This window comes from Onychomys torridus, chromosome X, assembly GCF_903995425.1.
Source record: "Onychomys torridus chromosome X, mOncTor1.1, whole genome shotgun sequence".
In the NCBI taxonomy this organism is placed as follows: Eukaryota; Metazoa; Chordata; class Mammalia; order Rodentia; family Cricetidae; genus Onychomys; species Onychomys torridus.
The window spans coordinates 37428074-37453767 of record NC_050466.1 but is presented as its reverse complement, the minus strand read 5'-3'; the positions used below and the strand labels follow the sequence as shown (position 1 = coordinate 37453767).

Here is a 25694-nt window from a genome sequence, read left to right as displayed (position 1 = left end):
CAAAGCTCATTGGTAGACCACTTGGCTAGCACACATAATACCCTAGGTTTACTCCTCAGCACTGAAAAAAGCTACATAAATAATGTCAAATTGGGCCTTTCATTGAGAGCTAATTCAGGGGAAAGAGCAGTTAAGCATACCCATCTTAAAATTTCTTTCTAGATTTGTATGTACATGTACATGTATGGTTCCCATTTATGTGACTACATATAAATAAGATACACCAAATGAATCTTGTGCTGATGAGATGCAATGATAAATACAACAACAATTTGTTATGCCATGCATTTAATTGCCTTCAAGATAGATAGGTCTATTCTTGATAGTGATTACATGTGGATACTCTGTATGTAGATTAAATTGTTTTAAGTCATTAATAATGTAAAGAACCTTTAGCCATGTCATCCTCTTCATGACTTGTGTCACAAATAAATGACTGTTTCTGCATCAATATTTTCACTATCGTATGTTTTCATAGTATCATTGCTCTCATTACCTTGATAAGAATTGCACTGGTACTTTGGTTTCATAAAAAGACTTGGGAGATGGCTTCATTTTCCTTGAAACATGAGGATTTCCAGCATGTTGCTTATTTGGCCCTAAAAAATCATTGAGAAGTCCGGAAGTATTACAAATAAGGCAGTTTTCCTGATAATATCAGCAAACTTTGTTTGATAGAGGCCTCCTGGGTAACACAGCCTTTCCTGTACTCACTGGCTTTTTCAGATCATGGTGTCCATGTGACTGGTTCAGTTTCTTTATTCTGGATGGTTTGGTGGACAGGATTTGATTATGTGAGACTGGCAGACAAAATTGTGTGGCTAGCATATTTAAAGACTGCAGAATAGCTGGCCATGGTGGTATGACTTGCTTCTTTGAATTGGATGAATTGACTTGACTAGCTAATTTACAGGTGTGGATGAGTTGATACGATTTCTTAAGTTTGTGTTTCTTATTTGACTTTTCCAGGTAATGTGACTTAAGTAATCTTTGGCAGCTTGATGACTTGGTTGGCCTTTTCAAATCTAATTGCCTACTTGACTTTTTTACAGGCCATGGTATGGATGACATATCCGTATTTGAGTATCTTGCTGGTCTTTGCACATTGGATGGCATGCATGGCTTTTCTAGACTTGGAGGCTGAATTGATTTTACTGCACTGTTTGATACAGATAGTTTTTCTTGACATGAGGGCCTAGATAGCAGAGGCTGTGTTTGTAGAATGTCCTCAGGTATCATATCAGGTTGACAAGCTGATACTTTGGGTACCCAGGATGATATAGCTGCCACATTTTCTTTGTTGAGCCTGAAATGCAGAAAACTCAGGGTGTCATAATTTAAAACAAAAGTACTATTGCTATCATCAGAAAATATAATGCTAACTTACATTATGGATATTTTTCCACAGTAAAAGTAAACACAGTAGCTATTAGAGTGTGCTGACACCTGTAACTCATGTTGCACATATGAATTAATGAATGATTTTCCTTAAAGAATATGTTTGCTATTTCAAAGGCATCAGATAACTTACAGTCCACGTTTGGAATGACACAAAGTTGTCAGTAATAATAAAGATGTGGTACGCATGTATAATAGAATATTACTTAGATTAAAAAATGAAATTTGCAGGGGGAATGGATTTGTACATGAGTAACCCAGTATAAAAAGGACAAAGGACAAACTCCACTAGTTTTCTCTCATATGAGGATACTAGCTTTAGCACATTATATCTAGTGGAGTACCTGTGCAGATCAGGAAACAAAAAAGCAAATGTATATTGTACAAGGAGTTTGTGTACCTTAGGGAGGGAGGGTAGTAGAACATAGATATAAAGAAACATGGACTCTGAGTAGAAATGTTTATATAGAGAGGGAGGCAGAGAGAGGGGGAATTGGGTAGATGAAAGTGTGGCATGGAGGAGGATTAGCTGCAATAAATGGGGTATAAAGAAACTGGAAAGCTAGATATACCTGCCTATGCAATAACAGTTTGACTGTTGAAGTAGCATGGGCTAACTAACTGTTCTCTGAATGGATTCTAGATCCTCTGTATGGGGGATGGGAAGGGGACCAGTAAGCTTGGCTAACAATTCAAGTAGAGGAGGTAGTACACCCACAGGAGGAATGTACTTTTGATGGTTAACTAAACTGATAGAGCAGCAAACTGCTTTCTAAATACCTATGTGTTTATACTCACAGATAAAAGCAGCTTCAGCCTTAATCAAACAAGCCTCTCCTTGCAATGAACTGTGGAGAATGTAGAAAATAAGTCATGAATGTGGATCTAGCCCCAGGCAAGTCACTTATAACACCACTTCTTAGAATCAGGGAGCTTTATGGAAGAGGTGGCCAGAATTATTTAAGAGCTGGAAGATAAGGTGAAAGACGAAAGGCCATTCCCTACACTCGATGATTCAACTACTGTAATCATTAACTCACGTAACTATAGTTACCTGCATTAAGATCATACCAAACACCACCATCTCATTTTCCATCCACACTCAGGTGATCCTTCAACAATCTATCTCCATCTATCTGGGCCCCCTTGATTGATCTCCAATGCATGAAATTCAGTAAGAGTGGGGACCCTCAACCCTTATATACCCTAAATTTTATCCAAAGTGCACAGAGTGATTTGATGTCTGACTTGTAAATAAGTTTAGGGTCTCAATTCTTAAGGGGAAAATGTTAGGTAATTAAACAGATATAGTTTTGGAGGCTATTGAAAAGGGATCCTTCCCTTCCATCATCTTCCTCTTCCAAAATTTACTATACTGAAGACTTCCCTATTTCCCCTCTGAGAAGGATACAGACCCTGTCCAGCAAAAGATACAAAAAAAAAAAAAGACAATTATTCCTTTTTTTCCCCTATATAATCAAAACAAAAGTCAGGGAATGTTATCCATAATCATGACATTTTGATTAAACAGTGACAATTTTAGAAACAAACATAAATTTCTAGAGTAAAAGTAACTTGCTTCTCTAGATTCCTGCCTTCCTTTCTCTATCAACCTCCAGTAAGGGACCAGCCATGAAAGGTATTATTACTCACCTAACATCTTTAACTAGCTCACTGGTCACCCTGGGCAATTGCCAGCTGTAAGCCATAAAAGGAATTCATTTGTTGATTTTTTTTTCTTTTTGGTTTTTGAGACAGACTTTTCTGTGTGTAGCTCGAATTATCCTGGATCTCACAGAGATCCACCTGCTTCTGCCTCCTGAGTGCTGGGATTAAAGGTGTATGTCATCATCGCCAGGCTGATTTTTTTTTTTTTTGAGACAAGGTCTCATTTTTTAGCCTTGGCTGGCCTGGAATTGACTATGGAGATCAGGCCATGCCCTTCCCAATGTTCTGTCCCATAACTACCCAAGATTGTAATCAGATAGTGAGCTCTTACTCTTTTAATTTAAAAAATTAATTTTATGTATATGAGTATTTTGCTTGTATGTATGTCTTTGCACCATGTATGTGCTTGCTGGCTGTAGGGGCTAGAAGATGACATTGGATCCCCTAGACCTAGTGTTAGAGGTGATTATGAGCTGCTATGTAGGTGCTGAGAATCAAACCCAGGACATCTAGACTAGCCAGTGCTCTTAACTGCTAAGCCATCTCTCCTTACAATAGAGACTTCTTCTGAAGAACTTCCTTTCCCCCAAATAAAAACGTATACTATTGGGGCTGGAGACATGGCTTAGAGATTAAGAGTACTTCCAGTTCTTGCATAGAACCTGTGTTTAGTTAGCAGTACTGACACTGTGGCTCACAACCAGCCTTAACTCCATTTCCAAAGGATTTGATGCCCTTTTTTAGTCCTTGTGGGTCCTGCATGTACATGATGCACATTTGTATATGCAGACAAATACCCATGCATATAGAAGTAAATAGTTTTGAAAAGCTTGAACTATTTTTGAGTAGTTTATCCTCTTGTCTTTCTTTATCATGGATCTTCACTTAAAACCCACGTAAAAATCTGTGTATATTAGCACATGCCCATGTCCCATGTGTGAGAGAGAGATAGAGACAGGAAGATTGCTGGGGCTTCCTGCCTATGAGCCTACATTTAGGTTTAGTGATAGGCCCTGTATCAGTGCTATAAGGCAGAAAATGATAGAGCAGGACACACCTGACATCCTCTTCTTGTTTCTACATGTGTACACACACTTGTGCACAAATACCTCATGCACACACCCACACACATACATACACACACACACTTTTCATTCTTTAATGTGTGACTCTTACCATACTGGTGATGGGACCTCCTTGATCATATAATTACAATAGACTAAACAAAAACAGGTAAAGGTGAAGGCTATGATCATAATTTCAACTACAAAACTGAGTAGGTGTTTCCTAAAATCATCCATTCTTGATCCTATCAATTTGATGGTTTTATCAACTGCAAAAAGATTGTAACATCAGGAAATGTTAGGTAACAATTTCCTCACACTTTGAAAATGGTTTGCCACTATACATTGAAGTCAAATGTCTTTCTCAATGATTTTTTTTTTAAATTTTACCTCTATGAATGCTTGCCTATGTGTTTGACAGTTTGCTTGGATGCATTTAAGTACAACATATCCATGCATGCCTGGAACCTGGCAGAGGTTAGAAGAGAGTGTCAGATACTCTGAAACTGTTGATACAAATGACTGTGAATCACCACATAAGTGCCAGGAACTGAACTGAATCTTCTGTAAGAGAAATAATTGTTCTTAACTATTGAGCCATCTCTCCAGTCTTTCAGTGATTTCTTTTGAAGTTTAAGAAAGTTTCCATTATAATTTTCATGTGTGTGTGTGTGTTTGTGTGTGTGTGTGTGTGTGTGTGTGTGTGTGTGTGTGTGTGTGTAAGTATGCAAGTATGATTCCCCATACATGTGCATGTGGAGGTATTTTCCTCTACCACTATCTTATTTTTGGAAATATCTCCCTGTCTCTGTCTCTTTTTCTATCTGTCTCTCTCTGTCTCTCTGTCTGTCTCTCTGTCTCTGTCTGTGTGTGTCTGTGTGTGTGTGTGTGTGTGTGTGTCTCTGTGTGTACACAATTGTGTATAAATGGTTTTGTCTGTGTATGGAGAAGTGTATGTTTCAATGTACATGTGGAGGTCAGAGGACAACCTTGGGTGTCATTCTGTCTTCCACCTTGTTTGAGACAGGGTCTCCTCTGTTGTTTATTGCTGCACTGAGAAACAGGCTAGCTGATTCATGAGTTTGCAAGGATTCTCCTGTCTGCCTCCTATCTCACTGTAGGAACACTGGGATTATAGACGACTCGTCATTTTGCTCAGCTTTGTGGGGTTCTGGAGCTCTGAATTTATGTCATCACACTTGTCCAGCGATTGCCTTAACCACTGAGCCTTCTTTCCTTGAGCATATCCTGGCTATGAATGTCAAATATGAGTAGTATCTCTAGCTAATCTGTGTCATTATCGGCATTACCTCTGAATCATGGGTGGTTATTGCAGTAACTAAGATTTCAAGCGTATGCTGTGCATGGGTGAGTACATTTGAGTGTTACTATGTGAATGTATGTGATAGCAAACAGGACAGGATAACAACACATCATGGTCACACTCAATGGTATATTAGGAACAGCCACTTCAGAGGCTAAGAATGAAGGGTCATTTCAGCGCAGGTACTTGAAATGAGCCTGAACAACACAAAAAGAACCTGACTCCAACAACCAAACCCGAATCAAAACAAACCCCTGATACTTAAGTCCTATGGTAGATTACTTACATGAGGTTGTCTAGTTTGGTTGGCAGACTGGGTGTTAAAGGGAAGTCCGAATAACTCTGTATTCTTTCGGTTTAGAATTTCCATATAGATCTTAAAATATCAGCTATTGTCCTCAGAATTCTTAAAGACCTCATAATCGTAACACCATTATAACAATGCATTTCTTAATCTGGCATTCCTATATAACACAATAATAGATAATACATTTTAAACATTAAGCTTAGGCACATGCCTGTGGTGGTGGTAGTGACAGTAGATGATTCATTAGTGTGGTTTCTATCTAAACAACTGATTGTTCAAATGGACAAGAACAGGACTTAAATATGAACGTTCACGGCCATAGTGTGGCCAGAATGTTTCTTTGGCTAAGGTTACCTCTGTATCTTATCTGCTTCAGGCTGGTCTTGGGGTTTGTGACAACACTGTCATTTTGCATCAGACCCTTACAACATAATCTCAGTGTGGAAAAGCCATTAAGTTTTGTGCACAGATATTATCAAGTGATTTTTAAAAGTTTATATTTTTATTTTGTGTCCGTGAATGTTTTGTTTACATGTGTCTGTGCACTATATTTATGTAGTACACACAAGGACAGGAAGACAGTGCTAGATACCCTGGAACTGGAGTGTCATCAGATCCTCCAGAACTTGAGTAACAATTGTTAGCTGCCATGTTGGACCAGAAAATTGAATCCACATTCCCTACAAAAGTAGCCAATGCTTTTAACCTTTGGAGTCATCGCTCCAGCCCCTCAAGTGACTTTTAATCATTTTTAAATCAAATCTTTGGTCTAAATGAAAACAAGATTAAAGAGTTTTTGTTTTGTTTTGTTTTTATTTTTATTTTTTGAGACAGGGTTTCCCTGTGTAGCCCTGGCTGTCCTAGAACTCAGAGATCTGCCTGCCTCTGCCTCCTGAGTGATGGTATTAAAGGTGTGTGTCCCCACAGTCCAGCATATTACAGGATTGTAATCACAGATAATGTTCTGGTTTGAATGAAAATGGCTACCATAGGCTTATATGTTTGAATACTAGGGCCCCAGCTGGTGGAACTGTTTGGGAATGATTGGGAGATAGGCCTTGTTGGAGGAGTTGTGTAGCTGGGTGGGCTTTGTGATTTCACTCATTGCCAGTGAGTCAGCTTGCTTTCTTTGTCTGCCTTGGCTTGTGGATCCATTGTGAGCTCTCAGCCACTACCTGTTTGTTATGCCTGCCGGCCTGTGCCATGCCCCCTGCCATGATAGTCATGGACTCTAACCCTCTGGAACCATTATCCCCAAATTGAATGCTTTCTTTTCTTAGTTGCTTTGGACATGGTGTTTTGTAATGGCAATAGAAAATTAACTATAACAGGTATTGCAATGATTAGTGTTAATTGTCAACATGTTCTAGGATCATCTGGGAGAGGGGCATGCCCATGGGAGGTAATTACCTTGGTTATGTAAATTTATGTGGGAAGATACATTAATTGTGGTCAAGGCATTCCTTGGGCAAAGAATCCTGGACTATATAAATAGAGAAAGTGTACCAACCACTAACATGCATGCATTTATCACTGTTTCCTGCCTGTAGATGTGGTGTGATCTCCTGCTTCAGATTCCTGCCACTTTGACTTGTCTGTCATGATGGACTGTCACCTTGGACTGTGAGCCAAAATAAGCTCTTTCTCCCTTCTATTTATTTTGTTAGTTTCTTTTTTTTAGTTTCTTTTTCCTATTACTTTGATAAAATATTCTAAGATAGTTGTGAAACAGAATTTGTTTGTTTGATTAAAACAGGGTCTGTAGCTAGAAGTTTTCCTGTGTCGTGCCTGGTCCTGCAGCCACTTGGTCCCAAGTAAACACGCAGAGGCTTATATTAATTATAAACTATCTGGCCTATGGCTCAGGCTCATTATTTACTAGCTCATATAACTTAATTCAACCATTTCTATTAATCTATGTTTTGTCATGTGGCTCCATGGCATTACCTGTTCTCTCACATCTTGCTTCTCCTGGTGTGGCTTGCAGTGTCTGCCTGACTCCACCCTTCTTCATCCCAATCTTCAGTTTGAATGCACTGCCTAAACTTATTCTGCCTTGCCATTGGCCAAACGGCTTTATTTATCAACCAATGAGAGCAACACATTCATAGTGTACAGAAAGACATCCCACAGCAAGTGTTTCTCTACATATCCCTGGCTTTCCTGGAACTCATTATGTTGACTAGGCTGGCTTTGAATTCATAGAGCTCTGCCTGCCTCTACCTCTCTTTCAAGTGCTGGGATTAAAGGCAACTGCCACCATTGTGAAGCAGAAATTTAATCAGATGGTCCCATTAAGAGAACTGCCAGTTGGAACCTAAAGAATGAGGAAAGGCTATTAAACTTCTGAGATTATATATAGGACAGGACCATAGAGCTATTTGTCTGTAAACATGGTGTACTTTTCAAGACAAAAGAATGAAGAAGGAAGTTTGTTTTCTTTGCCAGTTTGCTCTCATTGACAAGTCCACTCCTTCACTGGCATTAAAGCCCACTTTTTCAGGATTCCAGCTTTTATAGAAAACCAGCTGAGATACCCAGCCTTGTGGACTGAATGACTACTGGATTCTTGGACCTTTCATTGGTAGACAGCCATTGTTAGACTAGCTGGACCACAGCCTGTAATCCATTCTAAGAACTCATGTTATCAGTTCTGTTCCTCTTGAAAAGCCTGACTAATATAACAAAGATGTGATAACGATTTCTCTGCCAATACTGCAGGGCACCTACCCAATGAGTCCACATGGATCCATAACTTTCTTTTCTTTTTTCTTGTTATTAATTTTCAGCATAAAAAGTAATGGATTTCAGCCAGGTGGTGGTGGTGCACGCCTTTAATCCCAGCACTCGGGAGGCAGATGCAGGTGGATCTCTGTGAATTCAGGCCAGCCTAGGCTACAGAGTGAGTTCCAGGAAAGGCACAAAGCTACACAGAGAAACTCTGTCTCAAAAAACAGACAGACAGACAGATAGATAGATAGATAGATAGATAGATAGATAGATAGATAGATAGATGGATGGATGGATGGATGGATGGATGCATGGATGGATGCATGGATGGATGCATGGATGGATGGATAGATAGATAGATAGATAGATAGATACATGGATGGATGGATGGTGGATGGATGGATGGATAGATAGATGGATAGATAGATAGATAAATAGATAAGCAATGGATTTCATTATGTCATTTTCACATACACCTATCAATTGACTTGGTTCTTCTCTGCTTCCCTACTGTCTCTCCTATTGCTGTTGCCCTCAAGTAGTGTCCCTTCTGCTTTCATGTCATATGGATGCCATTACTCTCTCTTGAGCTATCTCCTTCCCTCCACTTAGATCTCTTCCCCTCATCTGAAATCCTTTCTTTGTTTTCATGTTCTACTGTCTCAGCTATGGTTTCTAGTGCCATGATAAAACAGGACCAAAAGCAACATGGGGAGAAAAGGATTTATTTGATCTTAGAGTTCCACATCACAGTCTATTATCCAAGAAAAGACAGGAACCCAAGGCAAGAACCTGAAAGCAGGAAATGGAGCACAGGCCATGTAGCAATGTTGCTTAGTGGCTTTCTGACCCTGCTTTCTTATAACACCCAGGACCATCTGACCAGGGTGACACCACCCACAATAAGCAAGGCACTCCCACATCAGTCAACAATCAAGAAAATACCCCACAGACTTGTCTACAGGCCAGTCTTATAGAGGCATATTCTCAAATAAGAGTCCATGTTCCCAGATATGTCTAGGTTTTTATAAAGCTGACAAAAATCCATCAGTATACTTATATACACACAAATAACATACACACAATTTAAAGCTATATTATGTATTTGAGAGAAAACTTGCTATATTTGTCTTTCTAATTATGTATTTCTTTGTGAGCATAAGAGTTCACATAGCCTGTTAGAAGGCAAAACAGACATTCTGGATAACTAGAATGTTTTTTTGAGCCATGGCCACTCATTTTTGGCTCAGAATAAAATATTTTATGTATAACAAGAAATTTTTAAATTTCATTATAATGTATTATTAGTAAATTTTTAATTTATATACATGTTTTATATACCTATATGCCTATTTTATATACCTATACACCTAGATTTGTGTAAATTTCTCATCTGGAAAGGGGTCATGAATAGACAAATTTTAAGATGCATCAAGCTATGAACTTGTGTGAAAGCTACATTCTCCCTTCATACCCCTGATTGTTCCTGTTTAGAATGGGAAGCTATTTTGTACCACTGTATTTTGAAAGCATATAACTTTGGTTTTATATATTCAAAGTCATAAAGGAACTTTAGCTTTTGATGAATTATATGTTGAATTTCACTTATTTCTGATTTGAATGATGTTTAGAACAAACTTTAGAGTTGATACTGGAACAAGTTGAGGCTTTTGGGATTAATTATGATGGAATAGATTTGAGTATTAACAGGATATGACTTTTGGAGGCCAGAAGCAGCAGATTCCCTGGGAGCTGGAGTTACAGATGGTTATGAACTGCCCAATGTGACCACTGGGAACTGAACATGGGTCCTCTGCAGGAGCAGTGCGCACTCTAACTGCTGAACAATTTCTCCAGCCTGTAAATGACTATTTAAAGGGACTAAGGAGTCAAGCTTGAAGGTACACTACCATAATCCCAGCATTTGGAATCCAAGACAGGAAGCTCATGCATTTGAGGCCACCCTGAACTACACAGTAAGGCCCTGTCATAAACAACCCTCAACATTCCCCAACAACAACAATACTATCCATTTCGGTCTGAGGGAGAGAGATAAGGGGAAGAGATTCTTAGTTAGGGTTTCTTTTGCTGTAATAAAATCATGACCAAAAGTAACTTGGTGCCAGGCGGTGGTTGCGCATGCCTTTAATCCCAGCATTGGGGAGGCAGAGCCAGGCAGATATCTGTGAGTTCGAGGCCCGCCTGGACTACCAAGTGAGTTCCAGGAAAGGTGCAAAGCTACACAGAGAAACCCTGTGAAAAAAACAACAACAAAAAGTAACTTGGGAAAGAAAGTGTTCATTTTAGCTTACAGTTCTACATCATGAAGGAAAATTAGGCAAGAAACTCAAAGCAGAAACCTGAAGGCAGGAACTGAAGCAGCCTTGGAGGGATGCTGCTTAGTTGCTTGCTCTCTATGGCTTGATCACCTTGCTCCCTTATAGAACCCAGGATGCTCCCCAGGGGTGGCACCACCTACAATGGGCTAGGCCCTCCCATATCAATCACTAATTAAGAAACCTGATCTTATGGAGGTATTCTCGCAGTTGAGGTTCTCTCCTCTCTAGCTTGTGTCAAATAAACAAAAAACTAGTCAGCACTGAGGGCAAGAGTAATCAGAATGCATTTTAAACATGTATGAAATTGTCAAAAAATAAATTTAATTGATAAAAATATTAAAAACAGGATAGAGTTGACTCAATTTGGCTCTTCATTTATAACATTCTATGTATGTATACTTATAAGACTATATTTACCCAAGGTCAAACAGTCTGTAGGATCTTTAATATAGATGCAGCTTTTCCAGAGAACTTGAGTTCACACAAATGCTATTTATAGAGTATTTTTATATACTATACACAATAGACTAATGCTATTAACCTCCAAGTTACCAAAGTACAAGTTCTTGTACTCAAGGAACTTATACCAAGTAGGGTGCACAAGTAAGATGATGTAAAGTGGCTATATTCATGTTAAGTTGAGTCTGAGGAAAACTATCATTCTAACAGTGATGGGAAAGAACAGGCTAGGAAGGAAATCACTCTGTTTGTGGGGAGATTATTTACAAAGAAAAGAGAACATGGTTACCAAAACTCAGGTGTTGAGAATGAAGAAAAATGGATGAATTTGAGAAATATTAAAGAGGTTAAAGCCTTGTGTTTTTCCTCTGACTTACTGATGGATGATGTAAAGGCGTAGTTGGAAGAGCTCAGGATTTGGATGTAGGTAATTAGGTGATTATTTATCCCTCTCATGACATAGAGGATGCAGGAGAATGAGATTTGAGGAAAAGGAAGAAGGGCTAAACTCAATCTGGAGTTTTGTCTGAGATTCCCATGAGGTATTCAAATACAGATGTCCATGAGCCAGTTAGGTCATCAGCATTTGGAAAAGGACTTCCCAATACTCTTAATGCCATTGGAATACTGGGAAGACTATGGTCTTTGCTCAGCACAGTATTTTTAAATGGAACAAGTGAAATGAATCAGATTACAAAGAAATTATACTGATACAATTATCAAATAGAGATATTATGATGTAAGGATATATGTAATTATTAATTTATTAAATGATCTGATAGTAAATCTAATAATGCCTATAAGCTGAAATAATGAGTATCAATAATATTTTGATATATCAGCAACAACCATGATATATGAAAATAAGTGATTTCTATCAATGACAAAGTCATACATATTGGCTTGTTATGTATATTAATAATTGGAAGAAATATTAAATGTGCACTAGAGATTACTAAACATTTTCAGCCTTGGGAGAGATTTCTCAATAAAGGGCTTGCAGCATAAGCATGAAGACCTCCTTTAGATCCCTAGCAGTCCAGTAAACAAAACCTGGGAATGGTGGATTTATAATCCCAGTGTTGAAGAGGTAGGGACAAGGGGATCTCAGAGGCTCACCATCTAGCCAGCCTAGCCTAATTGGTGAGTTACAGGCCAATGAGAGACCCTGTTTCAATAAACCAAGTAGATAGCACTTGAAGAAAAACAGCCAAGGTTTACCTCTGGTCTCCACACACATGCTTATAATGTGTTCCCACAAACATGTACCTGTACACATACAAACACACTCACAAAAATTATGGGTTTTGGTTGTTTGGGGTATTTCAAGATAGGGTTTCTACATGTAGCCCTGGCCATTCTGGAACTTGCTCTGAAGACCAGGCTGGCCTTGAACTCAAGAGATCCACCTGTCACTTTCTCTTGAGTGCTGAGATTAGAGGCATGCACCACCACAGACTAGCCAAAATTTATATTTTTATCTCCTTTTTTGTTTTCTTGTTTGTCTTTTGAGACAAGGTTTCTCTGTGTAGCTCTGCCTGTCCTGGAACTTGCTCTATAGATCAAGCTGGCCTCATACTCACAGAGATCTGCCTGTCTCTGCCTCTTGAGTGCTGAGATTAAAGTAGTGCACCACCACCCCTGGGCATTTTTATCTACTTTAGTTTACATCCAAATTCTATTCATGGTTCTGTTTCAAAAACCCAATCTAGATGCTAATTCTAGTTAGTAGAAGTGGGTTTGAACAACCCAGGGAGAGGAGGTAAAGAAGAATGCCGAAGACCAAAGTCTGAGGGATTCCTATGTTGAGAATTTGGGTAAAAGAGGCTGATCCAGCAAAGCAAATGAAAGATACTCAGTGGAACAATGGAGGTAGAAATCAGATCTCAGTGGGTTGCAGATAATCAAGAGCTGAGAAAGAGATATTAGCTTGTTTGCTAGTTACTTCTTTTCTATTGCTGTGATAAAATGCCACAGCCAAAAGCAACTTATAGATGAGTTTATTTTCAAGTCCAGTTCCAGAAGGAGGGGCCGTAATGCCAGGGGGAAGCATGGAAGTAAGCAGCTGGAGCAGGAATCTGTGAGACCACATCTTCAAATGCAAATGTGAAGCAGAGAGAACAAACAGCCTGGAGGTAGGGCATGGATATAAACTCTCAAAACCCACCTCTACCTCCAGAAAAACTTCACCTCATAAAGGTTCCATAATATCCTGCAAAAAGCACCTCCCCTGGGGACCAAATACTTGAATACCTTCGCCTGGGGGAGACATTTCTCATTTAAACCACCACAGCTGATATATACAATTGTCTTCATGTTTGACTGTAAACAGTGGCAAGACCAAATTGCTAAGTTGGACAGGGGCTGTCTTAGTTGGTTTGAAATGCCATGCCAATGAAAAGCGCAATAGGGGCTTCCTAACTGACAGATGTTTAGTACTCAGTTATGGAGATTGGTTTTCTAGTTTGTTTCTCTATTGCTGTAATAAAATACTGGTCATAAGAAATTCAGGGGAGGAAAGGGTTTATTTGAGCTTACAAGTTACACTTCAACAAAGCCAAAGCAGGAACTCAAGGTGGGAAACTAGAGGCAGGAACTGAAGCAAAGACCATGGAGGAATACTGCTTACTTGCTTGCTCTCCATGGCTCATGAGCTTGCTCTTTCATGTGACCTAAGAGAGTAAGTCCAAGAGAGGCCATTATCATGTAAGCAGATAATATACTCAGAAGATATAAGCCTCCCACCTCCTAGCTATACTACTGCTAGGGATTTACCTGAAGGATCCCAAGGTCAACATATTGCAGAGATATTTTCACAACAATGTTTATGCAGCACTTTTCACAATAACTGTGTAATGGAACCAACCTTGGGATCCAACAACAGAGAAATGGACAAAGAAAAAGTTATATATGCACACAGTGGAATTGTGCAATGGAAAAGTACAAATCATTTTTAAAGGAGGTAGGGCAGAGATCTGAGGACAGTGACGAAGGCTTGAAACAGATGCTGTAGGGAATGGATAGACTAAAGAAACTATCAGATGTGAGAAAAGTTGGGAATTGTGCTTTTCTCTGGATAATGAGAAAAACTATTTTCTTTAATGATATAGCTATTTCTATGGTAGGTGATAGGTTCATTAAGTTAAGAAATTAATCATCATAATTAATCCTACTTGGGAAATAGATATTAATCAGAACTGCTATATAAGAGAGTGTTTACTTTACTGAGGAGTTTTCCCTGACAACCACATTCTTTCAGTATATGACTAGTGGACCCGTGTATACTATTCAAAGTGATGACTCATCTCGGGGCTCTGGGCCGAGGCTCCTAAAACAGAGGCACCAGGCGATACCTTGCTTAAGCACATGACCTGGTCTCTCTTTGTTTGGCCTATTTTTTGCCTGCCCTGGTTTCTGTATCACCATACAATCAAGGGACATATGTAAGACATTTCTCCTGGAGAGGTATATATGCATTACAGATATGTGGCAATGGGAAAGCAGACTGCATTCCCACAACTAGATTTGCTCTTGTAGTTTTGTGTTGTATCACCAAGAATTGGCAGTATTCAATTCAAAAGTGGGGTTTCTTCTGTGTTATGGAGGCTTCAATGTGTGGAGAATTGTGTGTGTGTGTGTGTGTGTGTGTGTGTGTGTGTGTGTGTGTAAACATTAAAGAAAAGTAGTAGTGTGCTACTAGAACTGAGAATAACAGATTTGATTTCATTAAGGAGGTCTAGGGCCAGTTACATTGTAGGAACTATACTGGGGCTGAGTTCTGGAAAACAAAAGACTATGAAAAAGTTAAAGAGAAGTGTCTCTTAGTGAAGGAGACAAGCACATGTGCAAAAGCACTGTGGTGGAGGAGGCAGTGGCAAACTGGAAGAACCAAATAAAGAATACATGTGGTTAAAAGAGAGAATGTGAGCTTCTCTTCCCACTTAATAGACCTGGCTCTTCCCTCTCCATGCTGCCCAATAGACCTCATCCCACCTCACCTCATAGGTGGCTGGAGTCTTCTGAGCCCTCCCTTCCCTACCCATCGGTAGCCTATGCTCCTTTACTTTCCACCATCTGGTGCTTTTTTGTTTTTCTTATCTTCTGTGACCTCACTTCTCTGAGATGCTAGGTGGGCATTCCTCTCACTCTGTAGGCCTCCCAGCTTCCCTGGGATTTTGCTTCTGTGTGCTGCCAGGCTGCTAGGCTCCTCTGGGATCTTTCATCTCCATACCTTAGACTAGGCCCACTCCTTCCTACCCTGTAAACTTCTTACTCCTCTGGGTCCTAGTATTCCCAGGTAGGCTTTGACCCTCCCAACACATTAGGCCTCCCTACTACACACTCATCTTCCCCAGATATATCCCTAATAACCAATTGTCTAGAACTTGTTAAGTACATTATTGCTTTTCTATCGCTGTGATAAAACACCATGGAGCAAGGCAACATGTAGAAGGAAAAGTTTAGTTGGAGCTTACATTTCCAGGGGGTAGGAGTCTATCACCATCATGATGGGAAACATGGCAGCAGCAGGCAGGTCACTAGAGCAGAATCTGACAGCTCACACTCTGATCCACAAACAGAAAGCAGAGAGTTCACTGGGGATGGCAGGAAACACTTGAAGCCAATAAAGACCACCTCTGTGACATACATTCTCCAACAGGCCACGCCTTCTAATTTTTTCCCAAACAGTTCCACCAACTGATGACCAAGTATTTGAACGTAAGAGAGCCATTCTCTTCAGTCCACCACATCAAAGTAGGACAACCAAATGTGGAGAGCCACACCAGAAATCAGCTTAGGAGAGGAACAGCAAGAGGTATGCTGATTTTGGACAGTGTCTCTTCCCATGAACCATAACAGACCCCTAAAGACAACAAGTGATATAACCTGCAACTCTCATTACCAGTTCCACAAAGGAAAACAATATCTCAACCATCTTAGAATTTAATCTCTCATGAACATTGTACATAACTCCACTTAAGAAAAGTGATTTACAGCCAGGTGTGGTGGGACTCATGCCTTTAATCCCAATGAGAACTATCTAGAATTCAAAAGAGCAGTTATATTCAAACCTATATTCAAATAACTCCAAGGAAATATAAACAAAAACAAAGAGGTGAGTAGAATGGGGACATGAATACAAAATATTAGATATAATTTAACAAAGAGAATTGATGAAGAAAATTCAAATTGAAATGATGCTGGAAATGAAAAACTTAATGAACCAGATTAAAAAGGCAATGAAAACCATCTCAACAGAATGGATCATGTAGAAAACAGAGTGTGAGGCATAGAAAGCAAGGTAGATGAATTGGATTACTCAGTAAAAGTCATATCTGTGTTTTGTGCCTTTTCTTGAGCTCTTTCCCTTCTGTTTGTTTTGTCCTATTCCAATATGTTAGTTTTCATTTAATCTTACTATATATTTTACTTTATTATTATCCCTTAGATACCTGTTTGTGGTGCTATATTGTGTAACCCAATAAAACTTGCCTGAGGATCAGAGGACAGAGCCAGACACTAGATTAGACATAGAGGTGGGGCAGTGGTGGCACACACCCTTAATCCTGTCACTGGGAGGCAGAGATCCATTTGGATCTCTGTGAGTTCAAGGCCACACTGGAAACAGAGCCAGGCAGTGGTGGCACAACTTTAATCCTAGTACTGGGAAGCACACATGCCTTTAATCCCAGGAAGTGATGGCGTGGAGAAAGGTATATAAGGCCTGAGGAAACAGGAGCTAAGGTAGTTCAGCTGAGACACTTTCGGGTGAGGTCTCAGAGGCTTTCAGTCAGAGGATTCATGGAGTTGGTGAGGTAATATGTGGTGGCTGTGGTTTGTTTTATTGTGTTGCTGACCTTTCAGTATTTATCCCTATATCTGGCTCTGGAATTTTTATTATAAGACAGTCTAAGATTTGAACAACACCTGCTTATTTTCTAATGAAAAACATAAAGGGAGTGGATTTGGATGGGAGACAAGGTGGCAAGGAACTGGGAGGAGTACAGAAAGGGAAAACCATAATCAGGATACATTATGTGGGGAAAAAAATCCATTTTCAATAAAAGGAAAAAAGATTGAAGGAGAAATTAAAAACTTTCCAAAACTTTCCATGATAAAAGCAGATTAAAGGAATTCATGATTGCTAGCCCAGCTTTGGCTGGAATGGGATTATCTATGTAGACCAGGCTGGCTTTGAACTCACAGAGATTCTCCTGCTTCTGCCTCCCAACTGGTGGGATTAACGGCTTGCGCTACCGTGCCTAGTGTGTGTGTGTGTGTGTGTGTGTGTGTGTGTGTGTGTGTGTGTGTGTGTGTGTATATGTAAGTTATTGGCAAGAGAGGCCCTAGAGGCACCCAATACAATTCAGAGTATTGGCATTGCTTTTGATTGTCCATAGAAAGAACTAGATGGTAAGACCCCACTGATGAAGACACTAGACATTTTGGTTGAAGAACACAGAAAATAAATCTTAAATTGACCAGGAAACACACCACCCCCATGATTAGTTTTCATTGTGTTTGAACATGCTTTTGCAGGCTGCTGGGGGAAAAAACAATATTTTATTCAATGCTGGACCCCACATGCTACAACACTCACCTTCTAGGCATGATGTGCCTGCTGCTGCAATAGTGGCAAGACTGTTTATGGGTGTAACCTATAGCTCCCTTAATTTGATTTCAGGTCTGTTCTATAGGGGAGATTCATGCCTGGAAATATAAACATGGTCAAAATATATGGCTAAGGAAGTCATAGGTCCTAGAGAAGGAACTATTGATGTTGTTTTTCTAAATGGTTGCAGTATCCAACCTTCTAAAATCAGTGGTGCTCAGCCTGTGGGTTGAGACCCCTTTGTAGGTCAAAGGACTCTTTCACAGGGGCCACATATCAGATATCCTGCATATCAGATACTTACATTATTATTCATAACAATAGCAAAATTACAATTTTGAAATAGTAATGAAATAATTTTATGGTTGGGTGTCACCACAACACGAGGAACTGTATTAAAGGGTCACAGCATTAGGAAGGCTCAGAACTACTGTTCTATATAATTATGTTTATATTCACAGATGTGTGTTGCTCCCAACTTGGTCAGAAATACTTCTTATTGCAGTAGGTAGTGGCAAATGAAGAGACACATTTCTGTTCAGACTCTGGACACCACACAGTATAGCTGTTGCATATATGAACACATAAGCAGCAGTGGTTATCTATATAAGACCTAACCAGATACATATCTAGAATTAGAGGGATTCTAGAGGCCCCAACCTTATTAGCAATTGATGGCTGCTGGAGGAGGGAGAGCCACTTTTCTTTAAGAATGTGGCTACTGGAAAGTTGCCTATATCCCAGAGGATGACTTCATGCCCATGAACATATGGGCAGCACTAATTGGGCTCAGTGAGTTTAAAAAACAATTATGAAAGGAAATCATGAAGATGGGAAGGAAAGGTGATGGTGGTAGGTCAGAGGAGTGAGTGAGGGGAGGATATGATCAAGATATATTGTGATCAAGATATTTGTATGAAAATATCAAAAATACATTTAAAAATAAGTAACATAAAGATTAAAAAATAAAAAGAATACTGAAAAAAGCAAAATATTATACAGACTGTGGTTCACTACAGATCTACTCTATCTCCCCAGCAACAGAATAAATGTCCTTTGTCCTGCTATTCACTGCAGAGATTTCAGGACTATTAGGGAATTCTTACATAGACAAAGTTAAACTTCCTTAGCTTTGAAGCAGTTTTCAACTCTGTGTTCTACATCTCAAATCTAGGAAGATAAATTGACATATGGCAAAACAAAATGTTGGGTACTTAATTGCATAGTTGTTTAGAAATGGAATTATTTATGTTCTGCTCATCCTCTTGACAAATTATATGAATCATAAACCAAACAATAACATTAGCAATGGTTATTTTGACAATGATAAAATGTAATTAAGTTACGCATCATGATCTGTATTTCTTGTATATATATAATTGCACGTATACCCCTAATTTTATATATGGCTATTTTTACATGTGATAGCACATATTCATTCATATTGATAATTCTTAATATGCATGATAAGTTGTAATCCATAACATAATACTCTTGAATGTATGCTTTTGAAATTACTGTTTTTCTGTAAATATAAAATACATTCTCTGAATTTCAGTTTTCTCAGTGAAAAAGAAATGGATATTCATATAACTGTTCATAAGTTTTCTTTGAAGAAATATACTAAGTAACAAATAAATTTTTTAGTTCCATGCCAGGCACATGAGCCTTTCAATAATTCACCCACAATGGATTATTGATGTCCATATGTGAGGGATTCATAGGTCATGACTCTTTTATTTATTCTATAAATGTCTATCTCTTCAAGTTAAAATGTTCATCTGAAGTTCAACTTCTCTCCCACATCATTCCATTCTTTGATGTTTAACTAGAAAAACTCATTTCCTATCTAAGACTACAATCAATACTAGAGAATAGAAATTTTAAACTAGAATGAAATAAGTCCTTTTGACAGATGGTCACAAGAGCACATCAATCATCTTAGTGTTTACATGGGCCATACTTTGTGAGGAAAATGGCACGTGCATTTTATAATATATATTGATTCTTAGCTTTTTTTCTGCACTTTGGCCTCTTAGATACAATTCCTCACATTATATTCAAGTGCATTACCTATGAAATAATCCTACAAATAAGCTAGAACTTTACTGTGGAGTCTTTAACTATAACTATACATTAATCTTAAAAAAAATCTTGTTTTTACTGTATTGATTAGAAGAATCTTGAGGGGCAATTTCCCTTCAGAATGATTTTAATTCTACCAATTTCAAGTATAAGTGTTATTGGCTTTCTAGATTTTATAGTTTTAACAAAATCCTAATGAGTCTCAGAATGTATTGTCATCATAGACCAGTCATTTATACTGGCTGGCCCATGAGAATAAACAATTTATTTCTTACTTAATATATTTTTCAAAGAAAATGCAAGAACTAGGTATACAGACATTCCCATTTTGACACTGAAAAAATGAAACTCAAGAGAATGTACTTCATATTTACAGAGAAACAAATTTTAAACATCAAAATAAAAACCACTAGCAATTTGACATGTCCAAATACAACAACATAACAAAATAAACTACAGTCACCTCCAACTAGTCATTAGAATAAGATCATTTAGGATAATCCTAAACTTCCTCTTTTTAATTACCCCAATTATTCAGCCATCAAAACACCTAGATTTTGCTTCTGAAAGTTTCTTTCATCCTCTTATCTTCATCATTAGCAGTCATTTTAAACTACCATTAATTCTGCTAGATTCAGCCAACTTTAGACAATTTTGATATTTTCTCTGTCCCCACTTGTATACATTTCAGTGAATTTGCCCTGGGTTCTTAGAATTCTCACACATTAAATGAGAAGTCTGCTTAGGCTGTTGCTCTACTAAGAACCTGTCAGAAGTAAGTACAAGTGTCTCATTGGGGAAAACACATTTTCATGATCTAATATATACCCAGCACTATCTTACAACATATGTCCCTTTGTTGCATTATTTATTGAAAATATTTTTTCATACAATATATTCTAATCATGATTTTCCCCTCTCACATCACCTTCCAGATCCTCTCCACTTCTCCACCTCTCCACCTCCTCACCCATCCAATTCTCCTCCTCATTATTTCTCTCTCGTTTTAGAAAAAAAAAGGCAAAAAAATAAAAAACAATGAAAAAGCACAATACAGAGAGAGAGAAAGAGAGAGAGTATTTCACAACTTGACTTTCACACAACATAGAAATACACCCAGTTATCCACATATAAAACAGACAAATTTAGAAAGTATAAATAAAAGTCATTTAGTTAGATCTTAATTCAGAGTAACAATAAATACTTTTCAAGTGTACATATAATATATGCAGCATACTTTTTACATGTAGTTTAGTTCATGCAAATTATATCCTTAAAATTTAATTACCATTTTAAAGATTTAGCTTGTTCCTATCTCTTATAGAACATCAATCCTCCATCCTGAGTTATTCAGATAACTCTTATTATCATATACCAAAATTTTAATTTTGTGTGTCTTTTTATATAAGCAAAATTTCTTGAGAGTAAGAACCATACATAATTTGTCTCTCATTGTCTAACACGGTGGTAGACATATAGCAGGTACTTGATAAATCTTTCTTCAAGATTTAGTATCTATCTATCTATCTATCTATCTATCTATCTATCTATCTATCTCTATCATCTATTTATCTATCTATATACCTATATCCTGTGTTTATGTGTGTGTGTGTGTGTGTGTGTGTGTGTGTGTGTGTGTGTGTGTGTGTTGCATGTATCTGTGGAGGCCAGAAGAGGGAGAGAGATTGCCTGAACTGTTGTGAGCTCTGCAACGCTGGTGCTAGTAACCAAACTCTAGTACCTTGCAAGATCAGCAAACCCTCTTAATGGCTCATTCACCACTCTAGCCCCACATTAAATCCTTTGTGAGTGAATTATTTCCTGATATCCATATTAATTTTTTCTTTCTTCCCTACTAAAAGGCCATATTCATCATTGCTCAAAATAAAGCTTGAAGTGAATGTTTCACAAAAGCAAGAATGGGGACATCTTTTCTACGAGAGATTCCCTAGTCTCACAGTTGAGAGGTAGAATATTTCTACCTAGAGTGAAAATGAAAACAAATATAATGGAAACAACTACTTATCTTTTGGGTAGGGAATGTTGCCATGGTGGTCTTACTATTAAGTCCAGGCTATCTTGCAACTCACTGTATAGCTTCAGCTGGCTTTGAATACATAATAACCTGCTTGCTTGAGCCTCTGAGAGCTGGGATTACAGGAATGGAATGCAACTATTGCTTCTTTTACTTTTCTTTTTGACAGGGTCTCACTATGTAGCTAAGACTGTTCTCAAACTTGTTATCTTCTTTCTCCCAATCTTCCACATGCTTTATTTATAGGTATTTGTTATCCCTTCATCCTCTTCCTCCTCTTCTTCCTCTAGACAACATTGTGAAATATGCTCTATTTCATATATTTGAAGCAAATGTTTTGACCTCAAAACAATTTGATATACTGCTCTATAATGTTTGAATTTTGACTTATGAACTCATACATCTTTAAACTCATGTATTTTTCATATATAAAAGATTTCCATGTAGTGGTGAAGACCAGGTATGTATCTTGGTTAACCATCAGAAGGTACTCATTTGTTCTAATTCATATTTGTTAACTTGACACAAACTAGGGTCATGTGGAAAGAGGGAACTTCAACTGAAAACTGACTCTGAGACTTTTCTTAATTTCTAGTTGTTGTGCAAGGGCCCAGTGGGCAGGGCCATCCCTACCCAGATGGGTCTGGGCTGTATAACAAAAGCAGATGAGCAAGCTGGAGAAGCAACCTAGTAAGCAGTGTTCCTCTGGAGTTTCTTTGCTAGGTTTTCTCTTGAGTTACTGCTCTGACTTCTTTAAGTGATGGATTGGTACTTGGAAGTGTAATCCAAATGGTCCCTTTTGTCCCCAAGTTGTCTTTGGTCATAGTGTTTACTACAGCAACAGTAAGCAAACTAGGACATCATTTGAGCAGTTCCATTGGCAAAAAGTTTATTTCTGATAATTTTCTGCATTTTATGTTACCAAGTTTTTTTCAACCTGGCATTTTTTAAAGGGTGTAGTAGACTATCCGTTAAATAGTGAGTCAGCTGCAAATTTGATATTCAGCCCTCTGCTCATGGAAAGTACAAACACATTATTCACTGAGTAAGCAAAGTTTAGTCAGATGGAGAATCAGAATGCTGAAATGAAATGTCTGTTACCAGGTTTTCCCATTTTCAAAGCACATTCTTCAGTAGTTCACTAAATTATGTGAGGATCCTAAAACATATAATATTACTCACCCTAAGTTGCACAAGTTGTAGCAAAATACAGTTTATATTTTATTCAAAGCACTTTGCTACTAGCCATTGGGCAGATTCTAGATTTCATAGGATACTAAAAAAACACAGATGGAATTTTAAAGGTGAATTTATTAGGTATTTTAATGGATAATGAAACAAAGGACCATAGAATGGGCAGCATAAAACAATTAAAATAAAAACTTATTCTTACAGTTCTGTATAGAAGTTCAAACCCATGGTGTCTCTAGTGTTGGCTCCATTTGAGTTTTCTGAGAACCCTGCCCCTCTTGCACCCTCTCTCCCTCCTTCTCTCTCAGTGATCATTCCTTGTGTAACTGCATTACTCCATTATCTGATGCCATCTGCACATGGCATGGTCAGTGTCTCCATATTCACATTATAATACCTCTTTTCCTGAAGACATTTGTCATATTGGATGAGCACTTAACGTAAAATTTTGGTTTTATCTGCAAAGAATCTATTTCTAACTAGGCTCACTTTCACAGGTACTAAGAGATAGACCGTAACCATGTCTGTTACAGGGATACAATTTACCTAAGAACAGTTTGCTTTCTGTCTTTCCCAAATCCAAGTCTTTCTCATGCCCCAAATACAATAACTCTGCCCTAATATCTCCTAAAGTCTCTTGCTATTCTAGTATCAACTTTAAATCCCAAATATCAACTATATAATTGACACAGAAAACCTCAAATTTCATCATCTAAAACATTTAAGTAAGTTATTGGTAAGTCTCTTGGTATGATTTACTCTAGGCAAAATTCTTACCCAACTATGGAACTGTGAAACCTAGGAAAGAAGTTGTCTGTAAGATTCTATCACTGACAGGACAAAGTAATCAGGAGGCAGTAAGAAGATTGCTAGTCTAAAGCAAATTCACAACAGAGTAAGGTAAATTCTGTGTCACCAACTAAGGGATCTTTGGAGGTATATGTCATATGAATACTACATTCTTTGCCTTCATCTTCACATAGCAATCTCCTTTTGTATCTGTGTTCCACATTATTTACCTCTTTTTTATAAAGATGTCAGCTATGCTGAACATTCACTTTAATGCCTTCCATATATTTTCAAAAATCATAATCATGTTGCTAAGACTTAGGATGTTAATCTCTTTTGTGGGGTTATAGCTCAGTCTGTAACAGGAAAAATCTATTAACGCCTTGAAGTTGTAACCAAACATATGAGTTGTGTGCATGTATAAGAAGGATTGTCCTGGCAAGTTAAAATTTCTCAAACTTTCGCCATATTATGAAAGTTCACATGGAAAAATATTAAGAGGTGCCATTGAGAAAGTTATCAAGTGTCTTTGACAGCTACCTTGTGATTTCCTGATGACAGTGTTATATATCAAGTCATGATTCAGCTGTCTCTCCATCTACAAACAAAAACAGAAAATAAGAAATGGAAAGTGAAGGTCCCACAACATACTTTAAGTATATAAGTATGGCTTATCCTTTCTTCTACTCACAGCAAGAAATTATTCCTTTGTTTCAATATACCAAATCATGAGACTGTCCTAACTACCTGATTAAGTAACATGGCTTTTGTGGTATCTTTTTGGAAAGACACAGAGAAAAACCCTTTAGAATTGCATAATCATTTCTGAATTGAATATAAAATTATTTTATGAGAACAACTTAATTTTACTTGCCTTTTAAGTCATATGTCTGGTAACAACTGGGTTACATCCATACTATTGATGGGATCCAAGAGATTGTTTGAAATGTTTTAATTTAAATGACAATGGAACCCTTTAGCTATTATACATCTATCTGTCCTTCTGCCTGTCTATCTATCATCTATCTGCCTACCTTCCTATCAAACATCTATCAGTCTATCTATCATCTATTTATGTATTTATATATTTTGAGTAAAAAATAATGTGTCATAAACTTATAAGACTAATTTAAGCCTTAGCCATTTTCCCTTTCAGTAACATATAGCTGAGAAACAGATTACTTATCTTTTGGAAGCAGATATTAAATGCATAAATAGTTCCACTACTAACAGTTTTAGCTCAGTTTGAGTGATTTAAGTGACCTGGCCAGCATACTGGTTAAACTACTCACTCAATTCATGTAGCTAAGCTGTATACTAATTGCATTAAAGGATACTATCACTAGTAAATTTGCTAGTACATTCACACTAGGATTTAAATAGACAGTGACCCCAGTGCTTAGAATAATGACCCTCCTACCTTATATTACCTTTCTAAGGATAGGGCATGGTTTGCTAGAAGAAGGAGCAGTTTCCCATCATTTCCTATCTTCAATCTATTCTATCCCTCCAGATTATTTTTCTTCAAAATAGCTGTGATCATGTCAATATATTTCTCAGGAGTCATCAGTGACTTTCATATGTTATTCAACATATTATTTCTTACTATAAAAGTTCCACACACAGATCTCTCAAAATTACATGACATACAGTTTTTACTAACCCATACTTTAAATAAATTGGAGAAAATTA

At 37.9% G+C, this 25694-nt stretch overlaps 1 pseudogene; it reads right to left on the bottom strand.

Annotated features, from left to right (window-relative positions):
* Positions 1-373: 373 nt before the first annotated feature.
* Positions 374-4322, bottom strand: LOC118574606 (annotated as a pseudogene).
* Between the last annotated feature and the right edge of the window lie 21372 nt (positions 4323-25694).